The sequence below is a fragment of the Pinus tabuliformis genome, chromosome 3_1, assembly GCF_031772625.1.
Source record: "Pinus tabuliformis cultivar Carrire ecotype Pingquan chromosome 3_1, CPIR1, whole genome shotgun sequence".
NCBI classification, from domain to species: Eukaryota; Viridiplantae; Streptophyta; class Pinopsida; order Pinales; family Pinaceae; genus Pinus; species Pinus tabuliformis.
The window spans coordinates 159,029,437-159,047,366 of record NC_142301.1 but is presented as its reverse complement, the minus strand read 5'-3'; positions in this window follow the sequence as shown (position 1 = coordinate 159,047,366).

Genomic DNA, 17,930 nt, shown 5'->3' with positions numbered 1-17,930 from the left:
TAGTTTCTATGCATGGGGTAAGCCTCGGTCAAACAACGAACAACATTGCAGAATACAGTGCAGTGGTTGAATTATTATCCGAATCTATTTCATTTGGAATTCGACGTTTGATAGTGAGGTTAGATTCTGAACTTGTTGTATTACAGCTTAATAGAGTTTATGCCATTAGAAATCCTGTGTTATTAAGGTTGTTTTTGAGAGTGCGTCTCTTGGAACGTGAATTTGATTACATTGAATATCAGCATATTCCAAGGTCTTTAAATACATTAGCAGATGCAATTGCTTCTCGAATGTTGGACAGACATTTACGATAATCATGCAAGTAAATTTAAAAACATTTCATCACATATGTTAAACAAGATAAGCCGGTAATAGTGATATATATATATAGATAGGAGTGTGTCAAAAAATATACATCGTCTTCGATCATAGGTTGAAAAACACCTTATGATCGGCAAAAATGATAAAGTACAAAAAGTCAAAAATGTCACATGTGTCTACAAAGTGACTAGCCAATCACTGGTGGTGCTCCCTATACGACACCACTGCACGGGCTACCTTACACAAAAATATCCTAAACGGTCCAGGGACTGCGACTACATAGCGCTGAAGTTTGATAGGAATATCATCTATGGTAGTCTCAGGTATATCCACCGTCAGACGCTCTAGATCCTGCTCCAACTCAGCTAGTGACTCTGCAGCCGCGTCCTGTGGGGCCGGTACCGGTGCAACTGGATGTCTCCTCTCAAAAGGCCGGAGGTTGGCTGGGCGCTGTGGACCAACATCTGCATTTTGAAAATTTTTACTGTCAGTTTTGAGACGATATATATAAAAAACAAAAAAAATACATAATTTGAAAACTTGTGAAAAATAAAGTACCTCTGTCATCCCATTGTTCTCCCTGTGGAAGAACCATGTCCGGATCACCTCGAAAATCTACTCCGGCATACGGAAAGTCCTGGATCGAAAAAACCTGGTCCTCTAACCAGTGAAAATAACTATCAGAGAATCGAACAATCGTTGTGCCCTCGTCAGGATGCCGGGCCATCACCGTAACCCATCGTATCAGCTTTGGCTCCCGAGGACCCAAGATATCAACAGTGAGTTGCTGAGGGATCAACATCGGAACTCTCTCTAAGGCAAAGCTCACAACTAGAGGCCCATATCCAAAGGTCTTCAGTCGTCCGTTCTTTGCCCTAGTCAGTTGGCTCTTCATATTAGCCGACACAGCATCACACCAGTTGAAAATGGTGCCTTGGTAACAGTCAATCGCCATCCGCATTTGGGACCCGGAGGCAATATGTAAAGCGGCTGCGCCGCAAATTCTGGTAACCGTGAAAGCTATAAATTTGAGTTCACGCAGAGAGATGTGTTTGATTTCCACGCCTTTCGCATGGTGTGCATTGGGTGTGCACCAATCTGCCCGGAGACTAGCAAGGGATTGGCCACCCAGCCTAGTCCCGGCTAGATTGAGTTGCTCGCCTCTATTTGGCAAGCCAGTGAGAAAGTATACGTCAGAGGGCTCTATCTCGAGCTGGTGCCCTCCTATGTAAAAGCATTGCTCTTGAACATTCCATCTCTCAACCAGCCATTCCAAGAATCTCACCTGAGCCTTCATGCCAGGTATGGCCCAGTATTTATATAGCCCGCATGCTTTTAGGGCATCAATGGAAGGTTGATGTTCAATTGCGGCTAAATCAACGTCTTCGTGCTCTCTTTCTCTCCAATCCAACATGGTGAGTACCCTACACACCAAGAAACAGAGATTAGAATTAATTTGGGAAATTTTTAATGGTTATTTGTGGAGTTTGGGGTTTCAAATTCCGCCTTTCACGGGGGACGCACCCCGCGTTTAGAACACAGAGCGTTGGGACGCAACTGGCCTGAAGGTGGGCTGCGTCCCCCGACCTTTTTCCTGTACAGGAAAAAGTCAGGGGATGCAGGTCACCCGAAGGGCACCTGCGTCCCCCGCAGAGCGCACTTTGAAACCCAAAACCCCCCAAAAATCAAAACTAAAACCTAAAACACAATTTTAATCGGATGAAATTGAAGAGGAGGATGTTGTAAAATACCTGGAAGAGACGGCGTTCGATTCTGACGGTCGTATTTTCCGTAGCGACCACGGGAAGTTTCTTGCCAAAAGCCCTTTTTTCAACCTCAACAGTAAAACGGTAAAAATGACATGGTAAAAAGTCTTTTTATAGGTTTTTTGGATGAATTTGTTCATTTTTCACCATGGAAGGATGTTTTTCGATGTATTTTTGCCTATCTTAAACAGGTATGAGTAATGTGTCGTTTTTGTGCAGGACAAAGGGATTTAGAGGGAAAATTGTCATTTTTCACGAACCAAAATATCAGAGTCATCTTTTAAGCCCTTTTCTGACTCCTAAAATATGAAAAGATTGCCGAGCGTTTCTTTTACACTCGTTAAAACGGAATTAAAAGACGGTCCCCTTATAGCCCTTTTCTGACCGTAAAAACAGGAAAAGATTGCCGGGTTTTTGTCGTTTCAAACTCGATACTGGAAATAAAACGACGTGTCCTTGATCGCTTTTTACTTTTCAGGTCAGTGGCACTAATTATGAAAGTACTCCTTGGTCGCAAGATCAAGCGGTTCCCCCAGGTATTATTTTATACTTTTTCGGGCTTGAGGGACACAAATTTACGAAAAAGTTCAACTTGGAGTCTTCTTAAGTTTTTCAGACTCTCTAAAATTGAAAAACGCCGAGTTTCTCCTATACTGGGCTCGTTAAACATTTCACAGTAAAGGACCTGTTCAATTACAAACAGGAACGAACCACTCCTTCCTAGGGTTCGAATCAAAACTAGGTTGGACTCATCCGAAGGATGAGCTTATAATCAAGCATATGTTATCCTCCTCAAGCTTGTTAAAAATAAAGAGGTACTTGCCAGAAATGGTGGGGGAAAAGAGAGAAGAATGAGCCTGTTTGTTACCTTTTGTCTTAGAAGAAACTTTTTTACCACTCTTGAACACGACACTTTTCATTCACCTGGGTTGGGAAATCCTTTACCTCACAGTTGATCAAACCACTTTGAAAGTCTTCAACCGGGTTCCGGGGATTAACTTTGAGTCGTTTATCACCAAGCCATCTGTTGTGTCGTTATGTGTTCAAGAGGTCTGCAAACAAAAATTTCATCTGCAAAATACTTATCATCCATTTGACCATCCCTGAGTCAGTCCTTACAGCAACATTTCTTCAACTTGAACAATGATTTCGTGTTGCGGGCTTGCCTGCAACGAGTCGCTTTCTATCGACATCAGCACATTATCTAGAGAGATGACTTAGAAATCGTCAGTACCTTGAAGTCTGCATGCATCAATGGCAGGTTTCTCGCCTTTGACGTCAGTTTACATCATTGACTTTCGATCGAAGGATTCCGTGAAATGTTCGACATCAACTCATTCATTCACATCCATGGATTGTACTGGGTACTTTGAGAACCATTGACATTACTGGTGGTCTCTCTCACGCTTGTTAACAGTTTTCATCATCGACTGGTAATCAAGTGGTTTCTACCATGTTCGACATCAACTCATTTATTCGCATGGCTAGAATCGTACCAATTCGGGAAGTAGAAATGAAGACCCTGGATCTAGTTTCCACCATCCAGGCTGCGAGGAGTTTTGTATTCATTATCTAAGTAGACTAATCATAAACAGATGGCTGCGCCCATACTGTGTCTACAAAAGTCTATGATTATGATGTACTGCAAGATCATTCCTATATCAGAGTAGTTAGTCTGTTAGTTAAAATTTTAATCTGAGTATGGGAATGCCTACCTCAGTGATGATATAATCTTATACATGTATTTTGTGTTGAAAATTGCAGGTTCTGACCAGGCTCTCCACGAGATAATCCTTGAAATGATAAAGCGCTTCACCCTTCCTAGATAATACAAAACCCTAATCTATTACAGGCTTCGCACTTTAGGGGGCAATCTGTTACACTAGAAAATGTCACCATGGCTATTTACAGTTAGTATGGCTCTATCAACAGTCATGCTATCCTCCTGGGCAAGTCTTAAGCCTCTGCTCTCAATGTCAAACTCCAAAAAGAGAGAAAGTCTTTATAAATGTATTTATCTCTGGGTACGCAGGTTCTCTCAACCTTACCTGCAGGGACGCACCCAATGTTCACAAAAGCTGCGTCTTTGGACACTCTGTATGTAAAGGGGCAAGTGCGTCCCCCTGTAAAGGTTAAAATGCGCAAGTTTCATCTTTAAAAAGTTACTTGTGGTCATTTCTAGAGCATTCTAGAAGGTTGTTCGACGTGTATTGAGCGCCTCCAGATGGTTCATGCACTCCTACCAAAGAGGAACTTATCCCATCAATAAGGGAGCTATCCCATCCAAAGAGGGGATTATCCCATTGATGGTGGACCTGATTAACCTCCTCTTGAGCACTATAAATACAGGCATTGGGCCAGAAGGAGGGGAGGTTGGAAGCTATACATTTCTAAGGGTAAATGCTGCAGGAATTAGGACTCCCATTTAGAAGCTTGTGAGGAGAGATTGCCATCTTTGCTTGTTCTATTTGGAAGTGGGTGAGCTTTGTCAAAGTAAAGGAGAACTCTTGATGGACCCTGGGAGGGACTTGCACAACACCAAGGCTCGGGTTGTATTTGTTCCTTTTGTTACCTATTAATGCAAATGAGTCCATTCTTCTCAATAACTTGTTATTTATGAGTTGTTTCATGTACTCCTTGGTCTATGTGTTAAATATGTTTTATTCTATGAGATTATCAAGTGCTATTTAATCGTTTGATTGTTAATGTATGCAGGTTTCAAAGTGAAGGAGGAGCTCATCCAGATCAGCGGAGCTGGACTGCTACAACAGCGTTGGATTACAGGTAGGATCTAAACACTTGATTTCCCATATAGTAAATGCATGTTTAGAGAAGGATTGCTCTTGTTTGTCTTGTTTGTCACTAGAGAGTCTTAGGCTCCTAGGGAGGTTGATTTGTGTCCGCACTATCGACTCTTTCCGCCTGACAGCAGGCCCCGATTATTGAAGGATATGTTCCAAAGTTATGATTGAAATGTACCAAAAACTTGATTTTTCCAAGAGAGCTAAAACATTAGAACTTTTCATGGCTGAGAACACACCTCTACCAAGCAAAAACCCTCCTTATTCCTCCTATATTTTCCCTAACAGAACCAGACATATTGCCACAGTTCTTTCATATTTACTTGGCTATTATTTTTACCAATGGCTGGATGAAGCTATTATAGCTTTCCTATCTATCCTCTCAACTGAATCCAAGCCTTCTGTCCTTTTCAACTTTAGCCAGTTTCTAGCAGATGCAATCCATGAACAACTTGTCGATTTTTTCACAGATGAAGTTTTTCATTACTCCTCAATGTTGGTTTACATGTTTTTGTATTTTCAGGCAAATAGGTTCCAGTTTTCATTAACCAAAATGAATGAGGAAGGTGAACCTAAATTAGTGATATTTTGGACAACATTGGTAATGAAAGATCAAAAATACTTCAGTTACAATATGTTTGTGGAAATGTTTGTCCACCCACCAATGAGCCTCCTCAGTGACACTGTAGAACCAAGGATAAATGAAGATATAAAGAGAATTATGCAATTTTCTGATCAAGCCAGAACTGGTGATTAGTACTTGTGCCAAAACTACATTGAAATAAGAGTGTATGGCTATGATTTTCCCCCCTATAAGTTACCAAAGTTCCTCCCCATGAGGATCTTTGCATTGGAGTACATTAGACAGATGATTAATGCAGATGAGATGCATTTTGTATCAGCCAAGAAGAAATCCCAATCCAGGATCAAGTCCCAAATTGGTCCCTTCATTTGCAACAGCAGAGCTGCAAGAGAGAAGGTAGACAAAAGATTAAGAGAGATGAATTTCTCCCATAGCTTCACATGGTATTATGACCCATGGGGTATTATTTCTAAGAAGAGTGTGGAAAAAAAGTCCACTACCTACATCCACACTCAAAGGCCCGAAATCGAGAAATATATGAATCAAACAGATTGGAGGCCAGATACATTACAAGAGGCCGAGGAGCAAGTAATTTCCTCTTCTAGTGCACAAACTCCATGACAGTAGGAGAAACAAATTACTGAAGAAATGTCTGAAAATGGAAAAGAATAAGAGCAAGGGATAACAAGGAAGAGGTCCAAAGAAGACCAGTCACCAGGAATTGATATTTCCATGAAATAATTCAGGTTGAAGTATAGGAAAAAAGCTATAAAACACATGGACATATATAAAGGGTCACCACAGCAAATGGTAATCAACATAATTGATATTCCAAATTCCTCCCCAGTTGGAGGACAAACATTTCCTTCTACTTCGATTTCAGAAGGACAATAACATTGACACCTAATCCTTGTGAATGGGTAAATATATGTAAATAAATAAATGAGAAATATGAACATTCATCAGGAGATGAACTAAACAATCTCTCCCTCATGTATATAATAGACCTACCTGATGGAATAAAATACATGAATCAATTTTTGCTTTGTGGAGTTACTGCCTGGCCTGACATGGTATCAGAGCCAGCTCATTTTTTAGCTCTTGTGCCTTGTAACTCCCTTATCTGCTTCTCTGCTCTCCATATAATTCAGTGACTGAGTGCCTGAATGCCTGTCCGACACTGCCTGCGTTCTGTCTGCCATACCTGCGCTCTCTGTCCATAAACGTTTCATAAATTCGCTGCCCATATAATTGTTGGTGTCAGTTGTCTGACCTTTTCTGTCAAGACCATCTGACAAGCCTGCTACTATTACGCTTCTCGCCTTGAATGTTGTTGCCATTTTCCTAAACAAACCCTATCAGACAGCACAGCGAAAACAAAAAAAAAGGCGCTCTCTATCTGCCAGAAGGCGACTGTCCATAAACGCTGCTGCCTCTGCCATATTCCATCTGGACTGTCAATGTTTTCTCACATAACGTTAAACATCTCTGTGAGCGCGCCCTGAATCACTGAGTGCTCTGCTATCTATCGAAGTCGAGATGGTAACCTTGAATTGAATGCACTGCTCTCTAGTGTTCGCATTGAGTAAACACACATTTGTATTATGTTTTTCTTTGCCTTTCATTCCCAGTTTTTTCGTCTCATTTCCAGGCATTAGATCCTCATTTGCATCGATAGCAGGGTTCGAACCTGCGCAGGCATAGCCGACCTGATTTGTAACTCGTGGCTCGGTCGACTTAAGGAACGCAAGCATTTTGTCTCTTCACTTGTTTGAATCTAAAGATTGGCTCGATTTCTCTTTCTCTGCAATGATACCAGAAGTTTTGGCAGAATGGCGCTGATATGGTAATTGAGTTTTGAAGAAGTCGAAAGGGTATGGAGATCATGGAATGGTTCCCAAATTGTGATGTCGTTGCTGCTAAAACTTTGTAGAGCTTGTAGTGCATGATTGATTATTGACTGCGATATCAATTAAACAACCAAAATCGTTGGCATCGCAATGTTTTCTTTGGTATATTCAATATCATTTTTTTCTTTGGTATATATATATATATAACACTGATATATATATAAAGGATTCCAAGCCACTATTTTTGGTATATAAAACCACTGACATTTATGGGATTTATATGAGGTTTATATGAGGTGGATTTATATAATGATGGATTTATGTGGGTCACATGGTGGATTTGAAATCTTTTGAGAATTCCCTTTTGAGTACAATTTTACTGTATATTAACAGAAGTATTTTTCTATCAGCAAAAGTAAATTTTTTTATAGAATGCATTCAATCATATCCATGGTGGGAATAGTTCTCACTGGCAAGGAGAACTATCCTGAATGGTCCCGGATGATAAAACGCACCCTCATATTCAATGAGTTGTGGAAAGGAGTGTGTGTCGGAGAAGGAGACAATGACCCAGTACAACCTACCTCAGACAAAGAGCTCGTCATTTGGGAAAACAAGGACAGCAAAGCTTATGCATTAATCTCAACATCTATAAATGAAGAGGTGAGTCACCCTATTTTGCCATATTCAATTGCCTTTGAAGCCTTACAAAAGCTGAAAGAACTCTATGACGCACATTCTGCACTTGAATTTGTCCAACTCATGATTAAACTCTTCACTCTTGAACTGCAAAATAATGATCCTCTTGCTCTTGCATTTGAAGTAAAATCTATAATGCATGATATCAAATCCACTAAGGTTGAATTGGATATTCCTCTTATTGCTTTTCTCAAGGCACTTTATCCTACTTACTCCAATTATCTTGAGTCATTGCAAGCAAATGGAAATCTCAAAGATATAACCTTTGACTCTCTTGTGAAAAAGTCTGCTGAAAGAGAGAAAGATTTTGGAAAGAAGACAACCCCTGAATCTTCTGAAGAGACAGTGTGCCTTGCTCATAAAGAAAAGCCTCCTGCTCAAGATTCTACAAGAGGAAGAGGTGGATGAAGAGGAAGAGGAAGATATTTCAGAGGTAGGGGGGGTAGACATTCTCAAGGAGAAAAGGCAGATTTGCACTGTATTCGCTGCAAAAGAAATGGATCACATGATGCCTCTACATGCAAGCTACCATGGGACAAAATTAAGCATAAAAGAAACCAACAGAAAGGTAAAGCTGATGATACAGACAAAGGTAAAGCACCTGAATCTACTCACTATGTTGTGGCACAATGTAACATTGGAGTAAATGAAGATCTATTTAATGCTTCACTTGATTCTTGGGAAAATGATCGGTTGCTTGATTCAGGAGCAACCTGCCACATCACTCATAGAAAAGATTTTTTTGAAGATTTCACTGACAATGTTGATGGAGCAATATACTTTGCAGATCAATAAAAAATCAAGCCATCAGGGCTTGGCACAATCAGGCTTAAACTGCCTGGTCTTCCAGACTTTCTTCTGCGTCATGTTCTATATCTCCCACAACTGAAGAGAAACTTGCTGTCCCGGTCCACATCTGCCAGCAAGGTCACTCCATTCATATGTTTGATGGCAAGCTTGAGGTAAGAAAAGAATCTGACCACTCACTTGTCATGAGGGGAATATAAGAAGAAAGGCTTCTCAAGCTGCAAGGAAACTCTGCTCATGCACAACATTTCTCATACAATTGTCATCATGAAGAAGGTACACTTCCATCAATTTTATTATGGCATGCTAGATTTGGACATTTGAACTATGACAATCTCCGCTTATTGAATAAAAATGGTGTTGCTGGTTTGCCTAAAATTCCTAGGAAACTTAAGCAATGTGATGCTTGCATTCTAGGAAAGCATAGAAAATAGTCTCTTCATGATTCACATTCAAGAGCACATAGGAAGCTTGAACTCATTCATTCAGATTTATGTGGTCCAATGCCTGTTCCTTCTACAAATGGAAATAAATATATCATGACATTTATTGATGACTACACCAGAATGTGTTCGGTTTATTTATTCAAGAACAAATCTGATGCTTTTCAAACATTCAAGAATTTTCATAAATGGATTGAAAATAATGCACAATCTCATATTGGATCCATTCGCACTGATAATGGAAAAGAATACACATCAAATGAATTTGAAAACTATCTTTGCCAACATGGGATCAAACATCAAACAATTGTGCCTTATAATCCCCAACAGAATGGTGTAGCTGAAAGAATGAATAGGACAATCTTAAATATGGTACGATCCATGTTTTTCTTCAAAAATGTAAAGATAATGTTTTGGGCTGATGCTGTTCTATGTGCTGCATATATAAAGAATAGATGTCCATCTAATGCTATATGAAACAAGACTCCTTATGAAATGTGGTATGGACATGTTCCTTCGGTACAACATCTCAGGGTTTTTGGTTCCACCTGCTATGCCCTGATACCAAAGGTACATAGAAACAAACTTGGTGCTAGAATTCGTAAGTGTATTTTCCTAGGGTATTCAAACACCTTCAAAGCATACCCCCTCTATGATGAAGTAAATAAGAAGTTTGTTGTATCTAGAGATGTAATTTTTCTTGAATCATCCAAAACTGACAATGTTGTTGAGTGGAAACTTAATCGCTTGGATAGATTCGCAAAAGAAAAATCATTTCAAGAATTTGATAATCAAATTCCACATCTTGAAGGAGGGATTCCTATACTAGATCAACATGTGGAATCTTCTTCTGAAGAACACTCTCCCCCACATGAAACTCCAACAACGGATGATGCTTTAAGTGATGTGACTGATAGAATTGGGAGACTCAATCTTGATTCAGTCCCAACTCAATCAACGGAGCAGCCTGGACCATCTCAGAAAGATCCCCCAAAATGGGTGACAAAGACACTTGAAACTTTTCATCCTGATGAAATTGGAAAGACAGGAACTAGAAATTCAAACCGGAAAAATGGAGGTGATGTAGGTGACTGTAATGCACCTGTTGATATGGATGTTTCTTATGATTGTGAATTGAACTTGTCTACAGATTTTGAACCAACTTCCTTCAAAGAAGTTGCTTCTCATGATGAAGGGAAAGAAGCAATGCAAAAGGAGTATGATGCCCTCATAAAGAACGACACTTGGAAGCTGGTTGATCCTCCATTAGTAACCAAACCAATTGGCTGCAAGTGGGTCTACAAGAACAAGTATAAAGATGATGGCTCACTTGACAAGCACAAAGCTAGGCTTGTGGAAAAAGGTTTTGCGCAGAAGGAAGGGGTTGATTATGAGGAGACTTTTTCCCCCACAGCAAAATGGGCTACCATCTAGACACTCTTTGCACTAGCAGCTCAGAACGGTTGGAAAGTCCATCAAATGGATGTAAAAACGGCTTTCTTGAATGGAGATCTAAAAGATAATGTTTTTATGTCCCAGCCTGAAGGAATGGCTGTGAAAGGACATGAACATAAAGTATGCAAACTTGTGAAGTCCTTGTATGGCCTCAAACAAGCACCGCGAGCCTGGTATGAAAAACTGACTGAGCATCTTCTGAAACTCAATTTCAAACATTTTGATCTTGATGATGCAACTTTATTTGTCAAGAAAGTTGGAAAAACAGTTGTATATCTTGTGGTATATGTAGATGATCTTTTGATGACAGGGAACAATGAAAGCTACATTGCATCCATAAAGAAGGAATTAGGGAAAAGTTTTGAAATGATTGATTTGGGCTATGTTCATTACTATCTTGGCATTGAAGTAACCCAACATCCAAAGTCCATATTTATTTCTCAAAAGAAATACACTGGAGATCTATTGAACAGGTTTGGCATGACAAAGTGCAATCCTATTACTATTCCAATGGAACAAAACTCAAAGCTCACATCTATTGAAGGAAAAGAATTTGAGGATGCAACAAAGTATAGACAGCTTGTAGGAAGTCTCAACTACCTAACTACTACCAGACCAGACATTTCATTTGCTATTGGAATCCTCTCCAGGTTTATGAAAAATCCTTGTGAGGGACATTGGTCTGCTGCAAAAAGAGTTCTAAAGTACTTGAAGGGAACTCAAGACTTTGGAATCAAGTATACACAGGTGGACGACTTCAGCTTGATTGGATACTCTAATTCAGACTTCGATGGAGACAAAGAAACTTGGGTATCTACTTCAGGATATGCTATGAGTCTTGGATCAGGAGCTGTCTCCTGGAGATCACGCAAACAATCAGTTCCAGCAGATTCCACAATAGAAGTAGAATACGTGGCAGCAGCTGAAGCAACAAAAGAAATTGTGTGGCTCAAGAAAATTCTTGAAGATTTGCAGGTAAAACAAGTACAATCAACTCCACTCATGATTGACAATACCTCTACAATAAAGTTGGCCAAGAACCCAAAGTTCCATGATCGAACGAAGCACATCAATACTAAATATCATTTGATTCGACATCATGTTGAGGCCAAAACAATCCATCTCCGTCATTGTTCCACAAATGAGCAAATTACAGACATCTTCACCAAAGCGCTTGGAAGAGAAAAGCTTAAACGATTCAGAATGATGCTTGGACTCACCAACAACCCTTAAGATTAAGGGGGGGAATGTTGACACCTAATCCTTGTGATTGGGTAAATATATGTAAATAAATAAATGAGAAATATGAATAGTCATCGGGAGATGAACTGAACAATCTCTCCCTCATGTATATAATAGACCTACCTGATGGAATAAAATACATGAATCAATTTTTGCTTTGTGGAGTTACTGCCTAGCCTAACAAACAATCTCTTCAAGTGTCCTCATCTTCAAAGGTGACTGAAGAGAAAGAAGAGATAGTTTTTGATACCTTTAAAGAAATCAAATTTAGAAATGAAATACTAAAGAAGAGCACCTATGCTTAGTTTTGGAAGTAGAGTGCAACTACACAAGGCATACTTCTTTCTGCGTTTGACTAAGAGAAGGGAAAAATTCATATGGCATTTTTGGAGGCACAAACATCAGAGCCCAAAACTCCAGCAGACTACAAGCAGACTTCCTTTGAGTTTGATGTCAAGAATGTCCATCCAATTGATCAGCTGGAGATGCACAAGAAAACAAGGGAAATGATTTCATCTACTTTAACCAGCACTTCCATGAATTTGTTCAAAATGCAGGTGGCCCTCTCAAATGCTCAGTCTCAATTGAAGATGGAGAGGATTTCATCATTGTCAAAGGACACCAGGATTAAGTCTTTGGAAGACTTAGTAATAAAAATTGGATATGATCCCTCAGATACAAAAGAAACTGAAGAAGTAATAAAGAAGAAAGAGTTAGACATTGCAGCTCTGAAGAAGCAGCTCAAGCTGCCTACTACACATGACCCATTGACCAAGGAAATAGAGGAAACAGAGAGCATAAAGGTTGACATGATGAAACTAATAGTGGAGCAGTCCATCCAAATTAAACAGATGGAGACAAAGATGGAAAAGATGGTGCAGGAGAAAGAAAAAGCATCACATATGGCTAGCACAATAGTGGAGACCCTTCATCTAACAACCCTACCCATAACTACTCCAGCAGGTGCAGCCACAAGAGCAGGAAGTAGTGAAGAACAGTTGGCAAGATCTATGGAAGGAATGAATCTGCAGAATGAAGAAATCAAGAGGTTGGAATCCCAAGTTGGTGTGCTGCAAGATCAGATTAAAAGAGCTGAAAACAATCACTAGCTAGAGATGTAGAGAGCCAAGGCAATGATAGAGAAGCTTTAGAAGTTAGAAGAATAATCCTCGATTAGAAATACTCTAGGGAGGGTTAAGGAGACCATTTGGCACAATATAATAGATCCTATGAATGAAATTTGGCCTAACATCCAAATTATTTTTGAGCAGAAAGAGTTAGTAGAGAAAGTCGAAGAATCCATTTCAACCACCAATATAAAGTTGGGAGATATTCCAGCAACAATAAACAGAAATTATCAAATTTCTAAATGCAAGAAACAAATATGAGCTGGAAGACTTGGGAGTAGCAGATAGGACAGAGACCATACTACAAGTCAAAAAGGTGCTGACAAAGAAGAGTTTAAATGTGCAGCTTCAAGAAAAATGCCAAGTTCTAGAGCTGACAGTCAACAGGTTTTTCAACAAAATGCAGCCTCCACATTAAAAAGACCTTCCCTCTCTATTTTTCATAAATGAAAAACTCATGGATAGAGGGGATTCTATCCAGAAATTATAGGGCATAGCCACAAATGTTGCAAATCTGTCCAACATCAAAGGTGTCATAATAGGAAAGGCTTTACTAGAAGCAATCAACAATGAAATTTATATTGAACATGAGTTGAAGCATGTGTTTCTGGTTAATCCATCATTTTCCAAATACACCGATGTTGATGAGGTTTATCGAAGATTAACCAAGATCAATATCCTAGAGGGGGAAGTGTGGAGTGACTTATGTGACTAACAGGAAGAACAAGACAAGGATGACTAGAGTGACCATACAGGCATGAGTCAGCACCAACCATGTCAGCAGAACCACTTGAGAAAAATTAATACTTCAGGCAACAACGTCCCAGAAAAGAGGGACACCTATACCAGTTTTCTCAGCGTGGCCACTCCTTGGTGACATTAGTCAATTTTTCCCTTCATTGTAATAAATAATAGATTGCCAGGTGTACGAGGCAAATTGTTGTAGTTTTTGTTCAAATACTCCATGCATTGGGAGTATTAGGGGTTGGACCCTAGTCATTGGAATGATTTTTCTATTTGGAGCATTGTAATTTTGAGATAGAGCATCAATAAAAAGGACAGTTTACAAGATACTTGATCTGTTTTGACCTGGTGATGTTTTTCTTTCTATGTTTAATGTATTTTTGTTTATCCATCCATGCATATTTAATTCTTATTGTAAAGTAGAAATTATAGTTTAAGATATGTTGTTGGAGCACCCTACTGCTATATTTGTTTATGATCTATACGTTTTCCTCTGAAGTACGATTAAAAAATACTTAAATGCATTTTAATCCTAATTGATGTCATTTTTCTATCATTCCATTTATCACTCTGCTCTAAATATCTAGTAGGAACAATTATCTTTCCCTATAAATGTTCTGTAAGATTGATTCTACCACCCAGCCAGTGACTCCATAGCCCAATGGAAAATATTAAAAAGTGATCTTCTCCAACCAAATGAACAAACAAACAAACAATATTTTTACTCTTAATATCTAGCCTAAAACATTATAACACTAAAAACAAAGTTAAATCATAATTACATAGAGAGAGCCCTCTCCGAGTCCGGGAAGGCTAGGTACTAGACTCATAAGTGGTTTGATGTGTCTTTTGTGACTTTTGTCTTGCCAATCTTCGAAATCACAAAACGATAATAGGACAAAGAGGAGACCGTCAATGTAGAATGAACCAATCAGTCAGACAACAAAGGTATTTTCTTGCACAATCTCATAATGTTTCTAACAATAGGCATGCCTATTTATTTTATGATCACTGCTATAGGTGTCATATCTTTGGAAATAAATCCACTGATTGTAGAAGGATCAAAGTTGAAAGAGATGAATATCCCAAATATAATACGCATTGGATTACGGAGTCTCAAAATTCCTCTCTCTAAAATCAGAATGTCTTCTCTCCCTTGCTAAGTGAAGTAGAATGCTTCAAATGTAATAATTTTGGGCACAAAGCCAGTGAGTGAAGATATAGGTTTGAATACCTATCCAAGTCCCAAAATGTCAGACAGACAACTATACAAGGGGATAATGGGAGTTGAAAATGGAAGACTAAAAAAGGCATGCAGTTTGGACTTGCCTTATCAACTCATAATGAAGAAAACAAATGGTATGTGGATAGTTATTGTTCCAAGCATATGACTGGGGAAAAAAGAAATTTTTTGTCACTTAAAGAAAAGGATAGAGGTGTTAGTGTCAGTATTTGCATACTGCCATCAATGATCAAAACTCCTCTTTTCATATTCATACTAGGGTCGTACTCAGAAATTTTTGTCATTCCACCTAGGACCCCATTCAAACATTTACTCACTGATGGTAGCCCTAGTCAAAAAAAAAAAAACATCACTCTCCCTCAAAAATCAATACTTGTTGTCCCACCTTCATGTCTTACTAGGCATACATCAATCATAAAAGCTTATTTCATCATGTCTTTATGTCAGTCAAGTCACCAAGAAGTCTTCTCACTCAAGGTTCCCATTAGGTCTCTAGGTTTCATTTTCCAAGGTTCAATAATACTCCATTTCATTTCATAAGGTCAACAAAAGTGTTAGAGTGATTGAAATAATATTTCTTTATCATCTGAAGAAGATTTGTTAGTATGTAAAAATTGTTTTCGAAAGTTATAATTTTGGTTTTAAAGTATGAATTTCATACCAAAGTGTAATTTCATTCAAAAAAGAAATGTAATTTTTTTTTTTGTAATTTTATGCTCAATATATGTAATAATTATTGTTGTTAAGCTTCCAACTCAAACTCTAAATTCCAACTTCATCAAAGCAAAGTCAAATGTAAAGAGTGCCAAACTCCAGCATCATCAATCTGCAAAGAAGAAAATCAAAGTGTAAAGGGTAATTAGCAAAGTTTTCAAAGGTGAATTGAAACATTGAAAGTGGGTTTAAAAAAAAATAAAAAATATCAAATTCACTTAAGTATAAGAGCCTTCATAGCATCAAATTCAACTTCATTTGTATCCTAACATCATTGAGAAAACTCCAAGAGAGAGTCTTTCAAGTTCCTGGGCGAAATTGCAAAAAATAGAGCAAGCGCTGTGTGTTTTCCAAAGGGAGGGCATGTTTTCTTTTGGCACTGTGAACTTTCTTCTGGCGCTGTACACTTGCCAAAGAGAGGGTGTGTTTCCTTGTGGCATTGTGCACTTGCCCAAAAAAGCCAGAAATGCTTCTAGACTTCGCCAAATTGCCTCCAAATCTTCAGCAACGTTGTCCTCAACCTCCAGCGAGTGACATTTAAATATACCATTATTCTTCCTCCTGCAATCATTCCTTATGGTATTTTGAAAGTTTCATTAAAGATTTGGTGTTTTACTCATTTCAAACCCTAGTATCTCCCTCAAATCACCATTGTACTCTCAATTCCCAAATTGCGTTCCCCTACACTTTCATACCCTTCCCTCTTTACAATTCCCTTTCCCTAAACCCTTTATCCCAATACCCTATGCCCTAGGTGCTACAACTAACTAGGCTCCCAACCCCCAACCTGTAAATAATTTCCCCATCCTAAATTCCATCATATTACTACTCCATATCCCCTCCCACATTTCACAAATCCCTAGCACCATCTCCCTAAATTTCCCTTTCCCATTCCTTATTCCTAAAAACCACATTCCACCAACATCATACCTCCCTAGAGTTTTCACATTAAGACACCATGGCAGAAGAAGAGAGGGAAGAGAGAAGGCCACATAAGGGAGGGAGAATTACCCAGCATTTGGAGAAGCTCCTAGACAAGGGCAGCAAAGACAATGACATTTAGAGAAAGATGGAAAAGCATTATGCCATGAGGAACAAAATTGCAAGGTCAAACCTTAAGGTAACAAATGCAAAGATTGAAGCCCTAACTCACCAAGAAAAGAAAAAGAAACTTGATATACTTGCAGAGGCTCCACTCCAAACCTAGCCACACCATCATCAACTAGTTCACCAATTTTTAATCATTTTGGCTCATTTTTTGCAAGCTTTATTTTTTCCTTTGTGTTCCTTGACAGTGTTATATCAGCAAAATGGTCAAACGCGCAACGCCCTTGGCACTGCGCACTTTTTTGAGCCACCTTTTGAGAAAATTAAGACCAAAAGTGGATTCCAAATGACCAATATATCTAATAAAACTACTTTTCCAGCCTTAGTTTGAAAAAATAGCAAGTAAAAAGGGCAAAAAACAAGCAAAAAATCATGTTTTTGCCTCAATTTTGGCCTAGGCATTGCGCACTGAGTAGTCTTGGGAGAATGAAGTTTTGAGGGGACAAATTAGCTTCATTTTGCAAACTGGAGGCATATTCAAAAAGTCGACTTAAAGGGATTTCCAACAAGCCATATTGAGCCTAATTTGGACACCTACAACTTAGTCAAAATTAGCCTACAACAGGGAGGGCGCACTTGGAAGAAAAATGGCGCACTTGACCATTTGCTGATATTTTTGAATTTTTACTGTAATTTTGACTTTAATCTCAGAAAATGATGTTTTCACTTATGTAATTGAGGATGGTAAATGTAATAATGATGTGGATAAGTTACCTAGGGGTAGATTCATCAGGTAAAATTTATCATCAAGTCAAATGAATCAGTTTCAATGTAATTAGGGAGGAGTCACTTAGAGCTCCCTATACTCTAGCTATCAGTTCATATTTTGGTGGAAATGCTCCTCCTCTCATGGATTTGACCCCTGAGGTTGGGGGGAGTTTTTTTTGAGGTCTATATCGTTTATTTTTTAGTCATTTCAAAGGTTGGACTCAGTTGGATGCTGTTAGATTGATCATAGACACTATTGCATTAGAATTTGGCCAGTTTTAATAGATGAGTTGCAACTATTTCCTTGGGATACCTGTGGT